Source organism: Saccopteryx leptura, chromosome 3, assembly GCF_036850995.1.
Source record: "Saccopteryx leptura isolate mSacLep1 chromosome 3, mSacLep1_pri_phased_curated, whole genome shotgun sequence".
Classification (NCBI taxonomy): Eukaryota; Metazoa; Chordata; class Mammalia; order Chiroptera; family Emballonuridae; genus Saccopteryx; species Saccopteryx leptura.
This window is the reverse complement of record NC_089505.1, coordinates 267122555-267141954: the sequence shown is the minus strand read 5'-3', so window position 1 is coordinate 267141954 and position 19400 is coordinate 267122555. Positions and strand designations below refer to the sequence as shown.

Below are 19400 nucleotides of genomic sequence, written 5' to 3'. Positions count from 1 at the left end.
GCATAAAATGTAGAATTAAACACAAAAGTCCATTTGAATCTTTGGTATTAGGGATGGATTACTTTTGAGGAGAAAACAGCACTGCTTCCCACAACATGTTCAGCAAGGATTCCCTACCTCCTGCTCTACTTGCTTTTGTGATTTTAAGTACACTTTATAAATTTCTATCCAATGACAACACAATCAAAGATGTGCAATAAATCTGTTCTTTTCTCTGACAAAAATCTTCGGTCTTAGCCAACGTAGTGTGCAGTAAAAGACATTTAATTTTAGCTGTGGGGTATCCATTTTCTGCCACACAAAAAATAAATACACATAAAAGTAATCAGGTCTCATAGAAAACAGTGTGGGACAGAGCTGTCTGACTTTAATTTTCTGAAATGCAAGGGGATGCAATTAACTCCTGGGTTGTGATTAGTTTGTTGGAAGCTGGGTCCCCTTAGCAAATTACAGCATCCACAGCACCCATAATGGTGTCATATACTCAGTATTATTTATTTGTCTCTTGATTTACAACCCTGAAGATAAAGTCATGGGGCTTATGAATTAATAATGAACAGAGCCAAGTTCAAATCACAGCTCTGTCTCTGCTCTAATTATTTGCCTGCCCTTTGGCTTTTTAAAATGTGATATTTTCCAGGACTATAGTGAAAGCAGTTGCCTCGGGACCAATATTTAAAGGGGCATCAAAAACCCAGTGAGCAAGAGAAATGATATTTTAAAGCAATATTTAAAAATCAAAACCAATGTTTTAAATATCAACATTTGTTTGTGATGAACCAAAGGTCAACATTTTAAATAAAGATAGGATCAATAATAGTGATGTGCTGAGCTATACTGGAGTTTGAGACAGAGGGAAAACTCTGTGATATTGATGCTGCCTTGATATAAAGTTTTGATGTTTAGTTCATCATAGATTCTTTTGCATTAATTTTTAGTTTTTCAAATATTGCACTGGCTTTAGTACCCGCTTAAATTTTGTATCCAGGTGACTGCCTCCCATGCCTCCACCTAGTCTCAGCCTATTAAATTTACCAGCAAAATAGCTGACATGAGGGAAGCAGTGAGCCCATAACTAGTTTCTGCTGCCACTGTAGAAACACAATTCCTTTTGTTTGCCAACCACTATTTACCACACCAAGTTCTCCTCCTTTTATTTTCTGTAAAAGGGTTTATTGATGCATTGCTCCAGGAAAATTCTTCTGGGTGGCCTTCAATGCACCAAAACAAACTACTGTATCAAGGGAGACAAAGAGTATTTTTAGGGTAAAAAATTCCATTTTTGCTCAAAATCTGGCAATAGTTACAAGAAAGACAGATGTAAAAAATAATAAAAATTTTTCAGTTGGAGGAAGTCAGTGAATCTCTCCGTGCATATACCTTAAGAATGTACCAATAGCTTCTGTCCATTTAACTCTGGAAGCACAAAAAAAAATGAATGACTGTAGTCAAAGGAAAGCAATTTGTGAGGAGACTGTGTCTAACCTCAAAAGGCAAGTAAACACAATTCTGAACTCTGAGACAGCTGAGACCCATCTCTGTTATTCTCTCAACTTGCAAATCACTCTTCTTCTCACCACTTACTATTTGAGTTCAAATTTTACAATTTGAAGGATTATTGATCAGTGTCTGCTGCTTCAACTAGACTTTAAGCTCCATGAGGGTAGAACCATAACTTCTGCTTACCTCTGTGTAAATGGGAACTTCATGCCCCTATGGTTTCTACAGGGAAAGACTCCGTTCAGTGTAGGCAGATGAGTGAGGCTGTCAAACTCAGGCAATACATGTGGAAGGACCTTCATAGCAAAAAAGTGAAGGATGTGATAGGGAAAAGGGGCTAAGAGTAGAGTGAGAACCTGTAGCAATCCATCTACCTTGAGATTGGTAAGAGGATATTTCCTTAAGAGAAGGTCACCCAGAAGTAGAGAAAGCCCTCCCTATTTGCCACCACTGCACCCCCATTGGTTCCCAGAAAATAGATCCGAGAACCCGGCAATGATGTCCTCAACTTCCATATTTTTTTAAATTGCTGGAAGAAAATCTTAGAAAATTTTAAGGCCTAATTTAAGTTATTCTTTACTCATAAAGTCTATGGGCCTTATATTGTATTATAACATGTGGCTCTTGATTTTTATACCACTTTGAATTGCTCATTGAAGAAAATATGGTAACTTTGTGTGAAAAGAAAAAAAGGGCGGGAGCACAACTTTATCAAGACACATAGCCACCAGGAAATAAAATAATAAGGCTTCAAATATTCAATGACTGTGAGGTAGATATTGCTTTCTAGCTTACTACAATATAGAAGTTGCACAATACTATGTAATGGCTATTGTTCTGATACTATGTCAATCATTGTCATGTCACACTTTTTTCTTATATCTACAGAGTAAATTTAATTCCTTTCATTCTTTTCCCCAGTAGCTAACACAATTGAAGCCGATCCCAAATACTGACTAATTATTTCCTGGCTAGTGAATTAAAAGCCTCTTTCAAAAGGGGAGTAGCCTAATTCTGGAAATACAGAAAGTTTTGTTTTGTCTTTTGTTTTATATTTTAAATTATTCTACAATATGGCTTGTTTTTAGCATCATACAGAAACATTTTAAACTTTTCAAAAAATTAGAACCTAAGTACTTGTTTATGGCCAAGCCTAAGTGACTGTGCCTAGTCTGATTTGTGGGAAAATGCTCTGCATATTTGCAAAAACTTAGTATAATACCATGTAATGAGGGACGTGCAATTCCTTTATCCTCTGGTTAAATAAAACTATGTTTTTATTGTTAAGCTACATATCTCTATGATAAGGTCTGCAACTGTCATGAGGCAAGCAGAATGGACAATCTTTCAAACAGATTACATGCATTTTTATCTTTGGCATTTTTATATTTTGACCCCAAATTAATTGAAATCAATGGGAATCCTTATATATATTTTTCTTATCCTACCACAAATTGAGAGAGCAGCCCTGTCCTGGGCAAGGTTAACCTGAAATCAAATAAAAATATATACTCTCAAAAGATAGCTCAGTTTACATCCAGAATTTTCTTTGTTTTTGTTTTTAAAAATAACCGGGACCATCAGCTGGTATCAATTTAAAACGCACTTAGCTAATATTCACCTTTTCAGGTGCCAAGTATAAGCAGCAAGATTTAGAAAAATTACATGGTGAGCAGGGAACAACATAGTTTTAGATATATTTTTTAAATTCCCTAAGTCTACTTTCCATTCTTCTTATGGCTTTTTACAGTTGAAATAAAAATCTCGCTAAAAATGAAAATGAAAACTTTACTAATTTTCATTCACCAATGGCAGTAGAAGCCCCCCTTGGGTTATGAAGGGTGAGAGATGTGTGAACAAACATGATAATAAGCAAGTAGAGTGCACCATAAAATAGACTGTGTTCCTTTATTGTGACAACGGGGGGTGTAATTATACAATGAAATGTGCTGCACTTTAGTCAGTGAGAGTAATTCAATCTGAACACCAGGAGACCTTTCTTTAGTCTGTGCTATTAAACTACTTTTGAAGAGAAGGTGAACAACCTAAAAATATGGGAGGAATGTTCGCTTTTATAAATTAGCAAAGTGAGGGTTGGTCAGATTCTCTTGTAGTCTAATAAATATAGTCCCTCTGTTTTTTCCTCATTACTTGTGGGGATAGAACCAAAGAACATTTTCCTCCATTCCTGGGTAATTACAATCCCTAAATTTCTGTGGATTACTTATACTCTTTATCTCCCTGGCTCCCTCCGATTAAGGAAATAGGAAAGAAAAAAGAAAATAAACTCCATTGTATTGGAAATTCCTCTACAGGCTGTAATTGGAAAAGCAGAAAGACAAGAAGACAAAGGGACCCTGGAGATGACAATGTTACAAGATGACGAGTAGGTTTAATGATTAAAGCATTAATGGAGGTCACTAGGAAAAGTGAAAGGAACGTGTAATTTCAGATTAGGAAACCCTGGGCTTCCCAGAGTGAGCTGCTATTTGGGAAAGTGCAGTTAATTGAATTTTATGACATTTTTATGAAAATTAAAATGCATATCTTTTACTACCCTAATAGTTTTATTGCTACTGTGAGATTTATGCATGGAGATATACCAAAAACCATATGCAAAAATTCACTAAAGAGCACCGAAGTGGATTACTATGGTTTCCTTTTGTGCTTTGGCAGCCGACAATCACAATCATAATTACAGGAGTGGAACCACCTGCCAACTCAATGAACAGAACCACGTGGCTCCCCCAAAACATAGAAGCAATTCTGACATTAAAAAGAAAATGAATGTTAAACCAGAGAGACCTGCAGGGACAACCCAGGGAAAGCAGGGCATTTATTTTTTTCTGAGCACCAAATGACTGACTCTTATATTATCCCATTCATTGGCCCAGAAAGAAGTAGTGCCTGCCAAGACATTTCTGGTTAAACTAGACAATCCAATGAAATGCCTGCATTCTGAGTTGCTTGGGAGAAGGCTGGTGAATTGAGACCACTTATGGGCACAATAAATCCTAGATTTTAGATTGTAGAGCTTATTTCTTCCAATGCATTAAAGCAGGATGCAAGGATTGGCCTCACTTTGATAAAACTATTGCCTAGGCTTACATTTAGCCCGCTGAACCCCTGGAGGTTACCAAAAGTCAATGTGATATGAAAATGGTGACTTCAAAAAGGTGAATCTCTACTGAATTTTCCAAATTACGGATTCTGATTTAGTAAATAAGTTAACCCACACATGCATATGTTAATATTTCGCTCTGAAATCATCTAAATTTCACTTTCTAAAAGAAGTATTTCCTCAGTTCCTTAAGATGTCTTAGCCAATCCTTCCTCTGCCCTAGTTACATGTTTCTATTTGACCAGAACTTCTCACACTTCAATGTATATGTGTATCACCTGGGATCTTGTTAAATGCAAATTATGATTCCGTAGGTGTGTAAGGGGAGGAAAGTTTTGAGAGTTTGTACCTTTAATGAACTTGCAGGTGCTTCTGGTCCTCAGAACACACTTTGAAAAGCAAAGTATTAAAGCGCTTCTTAAACTGTAACTATGTGCACACATGCTCGTCATTTCCTCTTATCTAGTGGTTCCTTGAAAGCAAAGGCAAAGGCAGCACTGCAATTAACATCATTCATGCCTGCCGGTTTCGAGGTACAGTAAGAATCTTACCATAGGCACACTACCTTCACCTCTCAAAACGATTCTGCACAATCTGCCATCGTGTTCCCATTTTACAGTGAAGAAGTCAAGTCTCAAATACATTAATCGACTTGGTCTTGTTCACACAGGTTACCATGTGGCAGTCAGAATGCAATTCTGGATCTATTTGCCTCCAAATCTGTACCCACAGCCTCTTTTGCTTATTTCTGTATGCAGAGCCTAGAAGTACACCTAGTGGTCTAGAAAGTACTCAATCGATGTGATTGGATCTGTGACTATTTTATCTGTAGAGCCTCATTTGCACATATTATCTCCTTTGTGTGGAATGCCCTCCCTGCTTCTCTCTATCCAATTAAGGTCCCGCTCACTCCCATCACTTCCACTTAGCCAGCCCACTCGACTGTGCTGGCCCTCTCTCCGAACTCATGTACAGCAATTGTCTGCAGCACACAGTCAGCGCTTAAACTGCTAGATATCTTATTAACAATATATTTGACTCATTCCACAGATATTTAATGAGCCCCGATCTACTAAGCCCCAGGCACTGTTGTAAGCACGTGTGATAGCAGGTCATGAAACACAACAGCAAAAAACCCTTGCTGCTCTGTGTCTTGGGAACCATTTCCCCAACTAAAACGGAACCTCCTCTGGGACAAGGACCCAATCATTTCACTTCCGGTAGTTGTCAGGAGGTGTTATGCATAGTCAATGCACAATTAATAATATTCTTAGGTTTGGCTAAGTTAGCATGTTGATATGTCCCTCATCCACAGGAGAGCCTTAAGCACAAGACCTTCCTGTTTCTGCACCAGTGATCTTTGGAAGATGGAATGAGAGTTTCACACGGTTTCTCATTTCCCACCAACAGCATTTCAGGCCAGACTCAGAAGTATTAAAGTCTCCTACACAACACGAGTAGCAACTGGAGAAATACAATTCTCTCAAATTAAAGCATAGTTTCCAGCAAAAGGAAATGATCTGTTTAGAAGTGTAGAAATTAACAGGTGGGAGAGGCATCATCAGGAAAGGTTAGCCACACTGCCAACAAGATCCTTTCCCCTTTTACACACCTGAACTAGAGATCAGAAATGTGCTTACTGGAGAAACATCTCATGCTTACCATCTCATGAAATTTTTTTCAACATCTCAATTTTGCACTATCTTAGAGAAACCTTGTGTTTTCCTGAGTTTTTTGGAATGTTCCATATTCTGCTTCACAAAAAGCATCATTTTTAAAGTCTGCACAGGCACTGAAGGTATACAAAGGTTCTCTTTTGGGAAGCTGCAGCCTTTGTAAAATTCCATGAGATGTGCTGGGCACATTAGCATAGAATGTAGGCCTGTCAAAGAGTGATTTGGAAGGGGAAACAGGACTATATTTGATCCTTAGCAGTTCATCCTCATCATTACAATTTCTTATATTGAAGAAATCTGCATATATTAGTTCATCTTGTATATGTTCTAAAGCATCTGAAGTGGAAATAAAGAATGCACTCAAATTTTATTCAATATTGAAAGACTGTATAATGCAATCTGCAGAATATAAAATATTAAGTGAGACAAGCTTGAATTCTTATCATGTAAACACAGGAAATCTTTAGCTTATACCCACCTTTTGTAAAAATAGATGTCACGCATCTTATGTAAGGGTGATATGAGAAGAAATTATTCTAATATTAAAAAAAAAACACCTAGAACATAGTAAATGTTCAACTATAGTTGTATTTATAATCATATCAATAATTACACACCCCTAATTATATTACTGGGTTTTTTAAACCACAAAAAAACTTTATTTAAGTATCAATAATAATTACATTTAGCATTTAACTAAGCAGGTATCCAGGCATGAGTCTGGCACCAGTAACATTTTCAGCTTAAAATGAACTGGATGTAAATAAATATCTGAAAGGAGCTATAAATAAATATCTATACACACATGAAAGAAACAAATAGCTAAGTCTTTGCCTTGTGTTTCAGGATTAATTCAAAGTTTCCTTTCTTAAAACAGGAAGACATCCCATTAATCAGATTTCTTTTTTCCAAGTTCTTCCTTTTTATAGAACTTGGCAGGAAAGGTCTTTGGCTAAAATATAGTTTGAGATTAGTGTGGTGTGACTGAGCTGTAGGCTGCATCCTACAAGAGACTTAAACATGAGTAAAAATAGGTCTGAGGGTTGGGAAAAAGGAGAGAAAGATTACAGTGACAATGAATCACAGACCTTTGGAACTCTAGGGACCTTACACACAAGGCAAACCAAGTCTTTCATTTTATAATGAGAAAATTGAGGCCCACAAAACTCAAGTGACTTGTTCAAGGTCACATACTGGGATCCTGGCTGAAGAATTGTCACATAATGGAACATTTTACTCAGTGATAAAAAAAAAAAATGAAGATCTTACTAGATGTTGGATATTTGCTAATGAGAAGGGAAATTGAATCTGGGCAATTCCTAGTGAACTGAGATCATGTTTATTTATCAAGTGGTAAAAGTAGATAAAGATGTGAAATGTTTAGGCATTAAAAAAGGAGGCCACATGTCTCATATGAGTGGTATTTTTGACAGTGTTCAATTGACTTGATTTCCTATAGGTTAAAATTCATTTACAGATTTAAATAATACTTCATTTTCTATTTTATACCAATTATCAGAGAATCATTCCAAAGAGCCCCAAAGGATAACAGAGGAATATGCTCTTGGATTTATTCATTCTCCTCAGATAGTCGGGAAAATTTTGCCTTGAACTAGATTTTTCACAGCATGAATAGTGTGAACAGGAACTTTTCAAACATTCTTAAGACTGCCAACCAATGGAGGAGGCTGATAATCAAAATGAAAATTTGTGTTACTTCTTTTGAATTATCATTTAAGAAACATCCAAGATTGTATCAAAATTGTCTCACAAATCTATCATGCTGTCTTACAAAAAAATTTTTAGGAAGAACTTGCTTTATTCTCTAAAATAAAATTCTTGTTATCTGAAAAGCATAGAATTAAGAAGATGACTTTAGAGATCGTGTACTGTATTAGTTCTCATACTTTAGTGTGTGTCATGATCATCCAGAGACTTTTAAAAATACAGGTTTCTGGGCCTTACCCCTCTGTTCCTAACTCAGGACGTCTGTAAAAGGAGAACGTGCATTTCTGACAAATTCACATACTATATGGACAATGATGGTCCAAAAAGTTTATTTTGGGAATTGTTGATTTAGTCTAATCCCTTCATTTTACTACCTTTTTTTTTCTTTTTTCTTTTTTTTCTAGATAGACAAATTCTGGTGTTCTTGGCATTGATGTTTTAAGCTTTTTTTTTAACCCCTCCAACAACCCAGCAAGTTGTATTTCTGATACTGTCACTATGGATTTAGTAGTTCAACTGTGGTATAGGTAGATAAGAATTGATCATCCTATTAAGCTGATATTAAGCAAATTCTCCTAAAATAGCCAGAGCAATCAGGCCAACTGAGCCTTTTGCACTTAGCATTTGTATATACAACTGTACTATCTTTATCGTATTTACTATGAAAAGAAAAAACATCAAATATATTACTCATTCCATCCATATAACACCAAATGGGAAGTTGGCTTTTCTGGAGCTGCTACAAAGGCAGCATTTAGAGAAATTTATCAAGAATATTAGTAGACTAAATCAGGGCACACAAGAGATGTGCTATTATAAGGAAAACAGCATAAAGCTTATGCTATAGCTAGAAAAATACCCCAACATTGCAAAATCTAAAGCTTAGCTAAAAAATATCAAATAAGCAGTGTATTCCTGCAGGTATCAGCTAATTAATAAGAAAAAATAAATAAACTGAATAAAAATAGTCATCTTGAAACAACTCAAGGTCCCAGAATTTGTTAAATATAATGAGATAATTCTCAAAGCAAGACTTTAGCAGAATTTGAAGGAAATAGAAACTGACGGTTTTAATTTCACTGCCCATGGTCTATGCACATGTGCACACACAAATACTCATCCACATTCCCCAGACAGACACACAATCTTTACTCAAAGCACTTTCTTTCCAGCTACAGAAGACTCCAACTCCACGTGGGTCTTTACTATCAGGAATAAAGATAAGTCAAATTGCATGTACAGTAATGTGATAAAACATAACACATTACCCCTGCCAGATGTTACATAATGTGTGGATATTTTCTCCAAAGACCCGCACAGGCACACACATCAGTTAACTGGTAAACTGTGGATCAGGTGATTATGATGTGTCGATGTTGGTCCATCAGTTATACCAAGTGTACCACTCCGGTGAGGGATGTCGATAACGGGGGAGATGCACGGGGGACAGAGGAAAAAAAATCTTTGTACTTGCCTCTTAATTTGCTGTGAATCTAAAATTGCTCTAGGAAAAAAATCTTAAAACACAGGTTCAACACTAATCCTGAAATATATGTATACTTGAGCATTTAATATGTGCCAGACACTATGCAAAATAATACCTGAAATAACAAAATGGAATGTCAAATATAGTCAGGGAATACAGGCAGACAGACACTTAAAAAGACACACGTGAGAGAGTCAATGTTTGGAGACTCAGAAGCAGGAGAAATCAGCCACTAACCAAGAACTATTCTGCTCTGAATGAACTTATTATTATTATTTTGTATTTTTCTGAAGCTGGAAACGGGGAGAGACAGTAAGACAGACTCCGGCATGCCCCGACCGGGATCCACCCGGCACACCCACCAGGGGCGAGGCTCTGCCCACCAGGGGGCGATGCTCTGCCCCTCCAGGGCCTCGCTCTGCTGCGACCAGAGCCACTCTAGCGCCTGGGGCAGAGGCCAAGGAGCCATCCCCAGGGCCCGGGCCATCTTTGCTCCAATGGAGCCTTGACTGCAGGAGGGGAAGAGAGAGACAGAGAGGAAGGAGGGGGGGGTGTGGAGAAGCAAATGGGCGCTTCTCCTATGTGCCCGGTCGGGAATCGAACCCGGGTCCCCCGCACGCCAGGCCGACGCTCTACCGCTGAGCCAACTGGCCAGGGCTGAATGAACTTAATTTGAGCTGGGTCATCTCCATGGACTGAATTTTCCTAGGCAGCAGAGACGGATTAAGGTCAGTTGAAGCCCCAGGTGCAGAAGAAAATATTGGGCCTCTTACATTAGAAAAAAGTGTAAAGATGGGGTATTTTGCAGGGACCTTCAGAAGTCGGGGCCTAGGGTGCCCCCACCCCGCTACCGTGAGTCCGCCATTAAATCCGCCTCTGATAGGCAGAGTGAAAGTGGGAGAGGAGGAGGACAAGCTGGATGAGTGGGTCACTGAGCAGAGACGGAGGCATTGCGAGCATTCAGTGACTGTACCAATGTGGCTCTGTACCTGTGTCTGTCAAGTGATGCCTGAGCACCGGAAAAATAAAGCACACCACAGTCATAGTTTGTTGAGCAAGGCTGCGGAGAACCTTGAACGTGGAAGGAAAAAATGCAGGAATGAAAGGGAAATAAATGTCATCTAAACCGACTGACATCATTAGAAAAGGAAATATTGAGGTTACAGGGAGAAGACATTCCAGGTGACCTTAAAACCATAAATGTTCGCTGCTTCTGAAGAGCTACACCATTTGGTTTTACACCACTATAACTTTCAAGGACTCAGCTGAAAACAGTATAATCATGATCACCTCGCCGCTTGCAGGCATTGAATTCCAGAAGAGAGGTTGCCTTCACAACTCGGGCTGCATCCTCTCATACCGCACTCCATAGATCAATTTTAGTTTCAGATTTAATTTTAAGAACCTTAGTTGTGTTTTTTGTGGGTTTTTTTTTTCTTTTGCACTCCAACAACATTGAAAATGTTTCTAGGTAATGATTTACAGAATTATTATCACCATCCATGTAAAGAATGTGCCTGACATACTAAAATCCAGTTTAACTACTTCTGTAATGTCTCTTGCGGCCGATAGGAAATGCTATTTCTCCAACACTTTTCTGTTTTTAATTTAGTAAAATGCAGCACTCGCTCTGACTGGGACCTAGAAGAGCAGGTTTATAATTGATGTCATAGGAGTTGGACCCCACAATTTCAGCAACACTGTCTACTATGAGGGTACAATGATTACATGAAGCTTGACCCTCAGGCATTCGAGTGATCATCAAAAATTTGACATGGAATCTGGCTGGAATATTTATGCATCATGTCATGACCTGGAAAAGCTTTGCAAACATATTCAGAGGCCTGCTTTTAATCAGCACCATTCCCACGTCTGCATTTCCCTGATGCTGGAATCCACATGAGCCCTTGAAAGTTTCCCAACAGGAGATGCCAAATATCAAAACATACACTTTACCATTCGAGTGAAAAAAACCAGCAAAATATAATCTTTATTTCCCACTACATATTCCATCTGTTTCTTCTCCTAAAGGGTCAGAGGTTATATATTTATAAGAAGCAGCCTCACCTCCGCCAACAGTTTCTACCGTCTCTGTGAAACGCAGCCTCCTCCTTGTTCACAACCCATTTTTTTAACACCCTCCATGTCAGCTCATCCTTTATAAACTTGTTTCATTCTGAAATCATTTCAGGTTGAGAAATACCTTTGAACCTTCCTCTCTCAACAAATCCTGGGGAGATTAAGCCTCAGGCTCCATAGGCTATTTTCTGAGAGATGTGAGAATTTAGATCATTAGAGTCATTAAAATCAGACACTCCGTAATACCCAGAGCTAACAGATCACCCTTGTATTTTATGCCACTGTAGAATGCTACCAGAGAAGAAACAGTGTGTAACAGCACTAAGCTTCTGAGGAGACCATAATTCCTCCCCACAAGAGAATCCTACACTTTTTAATTGCTACAGGAAATCTCATTAAAGACACAGAATCTTTTGTTCAGGGAAGGGAGAAGGATCACTAGGCAAGGTGCATTTTCTCCACAATAATAATTTCTTCCTTATCAATAGAATTATTCCTTAATGCAAGCATAACATTATTTTTTTTATCATGACCTATTACTGGACTCTGCACGTTTCTCTGGAGCTTTCTTCTCCTTCCCTACAAATAGAAAAGACTCTTGGTCTTAGCCATTCATCTTATAAAGACTTTTTATAATCTGGCTCTATGAACTGTCTTATGTTTCCCTCATGTGTCTTCCAAGAACCTTCAAAGACCACCCGATAACTTCTACCTCTATTTTTCTCCTTTCTGCATTAACATCTGTACAGACAGAAAACTGAGGTGTAATCAACATAGTGAAACACTTGGCACACATTCATTGGTAGGTACAATTCTGAATCTTAGCTGCTCATTTCCCGTAATACACACTGTAAATCTGACTCAAGCTAAAGAGCCTTGGGAAATACTTTGCCTGATTTTACCATGAGATATTAAATTATTATTTTTGAGCAACTCAGGCTGTCATAGAAAAAAATCACAGAAAATTCCCGTCTCTGTTTCATAATCAGTACCTTTTTACACGAGAACGGGAAGTTATTGACAGCATGCCTTAGACAGCTTTAAATTTTTGACTCATCTTTAGAAGTAGTAACTGAGCAGTTGAGGGGTAGAGCATGTTTCGTGCAGCATAAGGTTTAAAATTAAATATATGAATCAAGAGTCAGATGAGGATGGGAAACATCCACAGTGTTAAATGATAGTCATTACTAACTTCTTTACGCAAGTTTGCATCTGGGTGATTTCAATAGCACTGATACTGAATCTATCCCTCCCTGGGAGAAATTGTGGGTGCAAAGGAATATAGGCTCAAGGGTAGACTTATATTCAAAGCCTTTCTCTGCTATTTACTAGTCATTTCAGCTCAAAGACGTTATTTAAACAATCCTTGCCACAAGATTCTCACTTGCAAATTGAAAATAATACTTTCTGAAGATTCACAAGGTAAGATTTATATGTCAACAGCATGCACATAGAACCTGTTAATGATGTTATTAGCATTAAAATATGTTGATGTTATCTACATAAAACCATTTTTGAGTTCTTCTTATGCACTTATTCATTAGCTAGGTATATCCACAGCAACAAAGTATATTTAAAAAGGACCTATTTCCCAAAGTCTAAACTAATTATATTTACTCTTATATTTCTTTCTTTAAAAAAAATACCCATGCCCTGGCCGGTTGGCTCAGTGGTAGAGTGTTGGCCTGGCGTACAGAAGTCCCGGGTTCGATTCCCGGCCAGGGCACACAGGAGAAGTGCCCATCTGCTTCTCCACCCCTCCCTCTCTCCTTCCTCTCTGTCTCTCTCTTCCCCTCCCGCAGCCGAGACTCCATTGGAGCAAAGATGGCCCGGGCACTGGGGATGGCTCCTTGGCCTCTGCCCCAGGCGCTAGAGTGGCTCTGGTCACAACAGAGCGACGCCCCAGAGGGGCAGAGCATCGCCCCCTGGTGGGCAGAGCGTCGCCCCTGGTGGGTGTGCCGGGTAGATCCTGGTCGGGTGCATGTGGGAGTCTGTCTGACTGTCTCTCCCCGTTTCCAGCTTCAGAAAAATACAAAAAAAAAAAAAAATACCCATGATGAACTGATTCCATAAAGTTGGAGAATCATTTAACATTTTATTCTCTTTACATATTTTCTTGATTGATAGGTTGATACTAAATGACATATTGTTTAAACCAGGGGTCTCAAATTCGCGGCCCGCCAAACAATTTTGTGCGGCCTGCAGACTAATCCACAAAGTTCAAAATATTTTGGATAAAATTAAGTAAGCCTAGGGGCCTACTTGTAGTTTTCATTTCTCTAGCATTCTAGCTAGATATTAGCTTAGTTAACAGCAGTTGTGATGTGAACTACAGTTTCTGGTCATTTTGTGACACTGAGTAAACTGCATGTACGATTGTGCTTGTTGTACTGATATTTTTTTGTTTTCAACTGCAGTGAAAAAAGTGTTGCATAACAGTTGCCTTTTGTAGACCTAGTGCGGCCCGCCGAACGGCTGTGATCTTGCTCTGCGGCCCACATGCTGAGTTGAGTTTGAGACCCCTGGTTTAAACCAATTTAGTATTATACAGGATTCTGAGACTTCACCACAATTAATCTCCCTTTTGTTTACAAGGGCTTTCAGTACATCCTTTCTGGGGAAACAAAATCCATTTAAAGCAAACCTAAAGGTCTCAAGTTTCAAAATTCTGCACCTCAGATTCAGGCATTCTCCTCTCCACCTCCACCCCACGATCCCACCACCCCTGCCTGGATTCTGCCCTCGCTGTGTTGCTAGGGCTGGACAGCAAAGTGGGAGATCTGAGCACAATGCACTCACACATAAAGATCATTCAGACTGAGATCATGGTCACAGAGCTCCTTGAAATATTACCTAGTGAGAATTAGAACCACAGTAATCCCTTAAGAATAGCTAACCAAGGTGACTGGCAAAACCTTCTTGCAATGGAGCCCTGGTCTAGCTGAGCTCTGTTGGGATGTGACCTTATTATGACATTTTCACAAACATTGAAGCCACCTCCATACTGACGTCAAACCTGAGATAAAGAGCACTACCATAAGAGCCAATCCAAGGTCCACGCAGAGTTTTAAGCAAGTCAAAAAAAATTGAATACTAGCAGAAGGAAGAATTAATGGAGCCTTTATTCTTGATTTCTGGGGCCACCATGGCACCATGACACTGGATAAAGAAGGCTACCTGGAATCATGGGTCATTCAGCTGCTGAACAATACAGGGGACTAGTCTGGATAATTCGAATGCAGCAACATGCTACTCCACTGCTTTGGGTTTTCTTTGCACTTAAATTTTTTTAGATAGATTACAGCTGAAAATTGTCATTTAATTCCCCAATTGCAATTTGTAAAAACCAATACTTCCTTTCATGAATCCACTTTTAGGATGTTTATTACCAATGAGAAATACAAAGATAACTTTACATAAAACAGTAGTAGATAGCACGTCTATTATATAGTATGTTTTGCTATCTAAACAGGCTTTCTTTTATGTCTTTTATTGCATTTTTGACTGCATATGAACAGTACTTTAATCCTTTATGATTTAACCTATGCCAGGTCTTGTCGTAGATAGTATTTCTAAGGCATTATCAATGAATATTGCTTATGAATTGCTTTAAGCAACCGAAAGGCTGCCATTGCGAACTGCTAGAATAATTCAAGGTTAAGAAGATTAATCATACTCAGAACAAAGACCTGGTTGTGGACACAGTTAATTGCTAAATGGCATCAGCAGCAAATCGGCTCTCAGCTTAACACTAGTGGTAGCTCCAAACAGAAGAGAAACAATGTTACCTTGACCTAAATTATTTTTCTATATGTTCTGATTCATTTTCCATAGTTTTTCTATTGATGCTCAGATACAAGATATTGGATCCTCTTTCAAACAACAGAAGAAGATGAGAAATAAAAGATATTTTTAAATGTCATGATAACAAGACATGGTCAAATATATTTTGTCATTGTTTCCGTGAAGATTTCTAATCCTCATATAAAAGGTATAATATATTCTTATCAGAAAGATTTGCTTTGGTAAATTTCAGAATTCTGAAAACAGTCTTTTGATGGCAGTGCCCACACCCTCCTACTATCAAAATAACAGCATTATGACGTATTGTTCCCTTATGGTAACAGGCACCATTGAAGCTGAACTGTAATTTGGCACACAACATTTCTATACTAATGTAATGTGACAATGTTATTATGCTTGCTATTTTCCGTGTGATCATAACTATATTCATCTTTCCCAATCTGACATTAAATTAATTAATATAGTAACATTCTGTTTTGGACCAATGAGTGAAAGCAGAAACAAATTATTGTAGCATAATGTATTAATGATGGTGTGTGTGTGTGTGTGTGTGTGTGTGGGTGTGTGCGCGCGCGCGCACGCGCAAGCATGTCTAGGTGAGATGTAGATTTTATATAATGAGTGTAAACTGTCAGACCTGGCACATAGTAAGCACTCAATAAGTGCTTACATCCAAGAGAAAGTTCACAAATAACTATACTATGTGGTAAGGACAAAAACTGCTGCTCTAAGATTTTATAAGGGGAAGAGAAGACTCAGCTCAGAAGACCAGGGAAGTTTCCAAGTTTAGACTGAAAATGGGAATATATTTTTTCAAGCAGATATAGTGAAAGAAATGTATTCCAGGTAGAATGAGCACATTCCCCAAGAGGAGAAGTTAGCCTAGGCCATGGTGAGGAAAGTGGGAAAGTGTGCTGTTGTTCAGAAGGCCATAACTGACAGGAACATGCCGCATGGACAAGGTTTTGCAATAGGTAAGGATGATCATGAAGGGTGCAGGGTCAGACGATGGAGGTGCGTGCACTGCAAATTGATGAACTTGGAGAGTATTGTTCAGCCACTGAGGTGTACTAGAAATCCTTTAATAAAGTTCATTCACCTAGTCAACATTGACTTAGTGAGTTATTGTTATCAGCAATTACATGCAATGCAGTATGTAAAACATTGATCTTATGAAACAAAAGAAAGACCTATTATCTCTGGGAGAAACATATAATTCTACAGGGAGGTAAGACCAATCATAAGTAACTATAAGGTAGAAAGTGAGAGCTGATAAAACAGCATAAACAAAGCTTTAAGAAGTCAGAGGAGGGTAAATATTGTCTCTGGTCAGGAGAACCAGGAAGAGCTGGTGATATTCAAATTAGGGAGAACAGGAAGGAAGAAAAGAACTAGTAAGAAAGCAAGGGATGAATTGGAGGAGGCTGAAATAGGAGGTGGGAAGCTCAATCTGGAAACTACTATAATAACCAGAAAAATACAGGGGACCTAAACTATGGTATCGCTATGAAAAAATTGAGGAGTATACTAACACACCCACACACCCACTCACACACACACACAGCAATTGTTTCTGTCAATGAGTAGGTCATTTAGAGGGCTATTTTTCAGGGAAGAAAATGTTTCACAAACACTTTTCTTCAGAAGTAGACTTGGGCATCATTTTGCCTGAGTGTCTCTTTTGAAAGACTCCTTTAATTTCATTAATTAGTATGATTTATCCAAGATTACACTTACAAGCAAAAAAGTATTCCCATTTTTTCATTGTTAATTATATCTCCAGGCTAACATAAGTAAAAATTTCTAGTTACCCTTACCCACTCTATAAAACATATCAAAGAGATGACATTTAGAAGGTCTATGGGGAAGGGGTGGGGGTGGGGATTTGTCTCTTTTAATGTGGTGTGTTCTTTCCCTTTGTAAAAAGTCTTGTTTCAATTTTTCTTTATTTGTTTTCTATGCAGTTGTAGAATGCAGTCACAGAATTTGTTAATAAATACCTATGTTGAAAATAAAAATATCATTAAGAAATGAAATGCCCTAAATGGCTCTATTTTAAAAAAATGGTCAACTTTTATACAGAAAAGGAGTTTGTTAAAATTCCAGGAATCACACTAATTCTATGTTTACAAATTACGGAGAATCAGCAAGATTTAGAGATAAGGTTTATTTTGACCAATTTTAAAAAGTGCAAAAAAAATGGGACCTGCTACTTGTACTGTCATATCAATTGCATGTCCTCAAGGTAATTGTTACTCCTGTACCTCCTAAAAATTACAGGTCATATAAAAATAAAATTTTCTTTTAAATATTGATGTGTCCCTCCATATCTTCATCAACAAAACTCCAATGTACAAACCGAAAAACTATTTCACATTTCCAGAAAACGCACTAAGAAGTAATGATTTAATCAAAATGCATGTATTCTGAGAGCCCTCCAAAGTAAAGCAATTTTAATACTGATTTGTGCAAGAGGCATATCAGGAGATGCATTTATTGGATGACATTTACCTTATTTACAAGAAAATAACAAATAGCCTTATCATTGTCACTATCACCCAAGAGCAGCATTCAAATAATTTTCTGTAAAACTGATTTGAAGACAGCATGATACTTAAAGTAGGATCTTGATGTTCCTCTAGGAAATGTCTAGTAAATATATATAGAAAATTATATTCTTCGTACTTAACCAATATACAAGGATATACAATCTGACACAACCAAATGGCAACTGTTTTTGTAAAACATGGAAACTAGAGTAAGCAAAATTTGGCAGAGAAAGTTATTTAAAACAAGGAAAAAACATTTTCATGCAAAAAAAAAATGCTCTCTTAGCTACCACATGTAGTCAGTCATATACCTGTCAAGATTAAACCCAAGATTAAAAAATTTCCATAACAAAGTAGTAACAAATTATTAGTCATCTTGTTGTCCTTGAAAATAAGTTTATTTCTGTGAGGCAGGAACAAATACAAGAAGTTCCTTTTCTATGCATATATCTACACACCTTTTTTTAAAAGTACATATACATTATTTGTTTTGCTTTATGTGTATATAAGTATTTATTGACTCTTACGTAAGGTTATTCATATAACCCCAAATGGGGTTGTTTCTGTGATTTAATTTGTAGAAATATAGTGTTTACAAATGTGTGATAGCTTGAACCCATGTTTATTGTGTTTCTATGGAATTTACTTGTGTTTACTTGTAATTCTATGGAATATGTCACTGGTAGAATGGAGACTATATATTTCTCCATCTATGGTGGTGTGATCTTTACAGGTGTCATCCAGGTACTATTTTATTTTGTATTAGTTACTTGTTGTTTCTGTATTCGATATTTTGGATAGAAAACTTGAAGATATGGTGAATTGCATTATGTAGCTAGGCAACAACAACTCAGTTCAATGAAATATTATAGTTTGACCCTGTCTTCAAAATTGTGACACATATCTATTAACATAAACAGAGTCTCAAATAGAAAAAGGTCAAAAGGAGCAAACTCTAATCTTTGTTGAAATCCACACTCAAGCCCAGCCTTTACATGGAAGCTCAAACCTTCAATCATCACATTGCCTGGCCCATCATCTCAGAACTTTCCTAAAATGCTGTAGCCGTTAAACACGTAAAGCATGTGCCCTATTTTATCACCAGGAAGCTCTGTCAGAAAGATTTTTTCAATATAGTGAAATGCACTGTTTTGTAGAAAATGCTTTCATCATTTTGATGAAATGCCATAAAGCATGATCTATTTGAAAGTTAAGAAACAGAGCATCAAACTCTATAACAGTTAATTCAGTATCTTCACCAAAATCGCATAGATTAGGCATGAGCAGCTATTCCATGATATAAGGTGAACACTGGGTTTCTTTGCCATGCTTATATTGTGAGACTTAAAGGGAAAAAAATCTCACGAATGGCTAAACTACGAGGGAGAATGCTTCAAGGACAAATTTTAAATGTTTTTTTTAAGTAAAAGGCAGATATGGGCTTGAAGAGATGTAGA

The 19400-nt window shown here is 37.6% G+C and overlaps 1 protein-coding gene across 18 annotated transcripts in view; it reads right to left on the bottom strand.

Annotated features, from left to right (window-relative positions):
- NRXN1 (neurexin 1) overlaps positions 1-19400 on the bottom strand; it is a 1251736-nt gene that overhangs the window by 600154 nt on the left and 632182 nt on the right. The gene's annotated exons all lie outside the window — the stretch shown is intronic.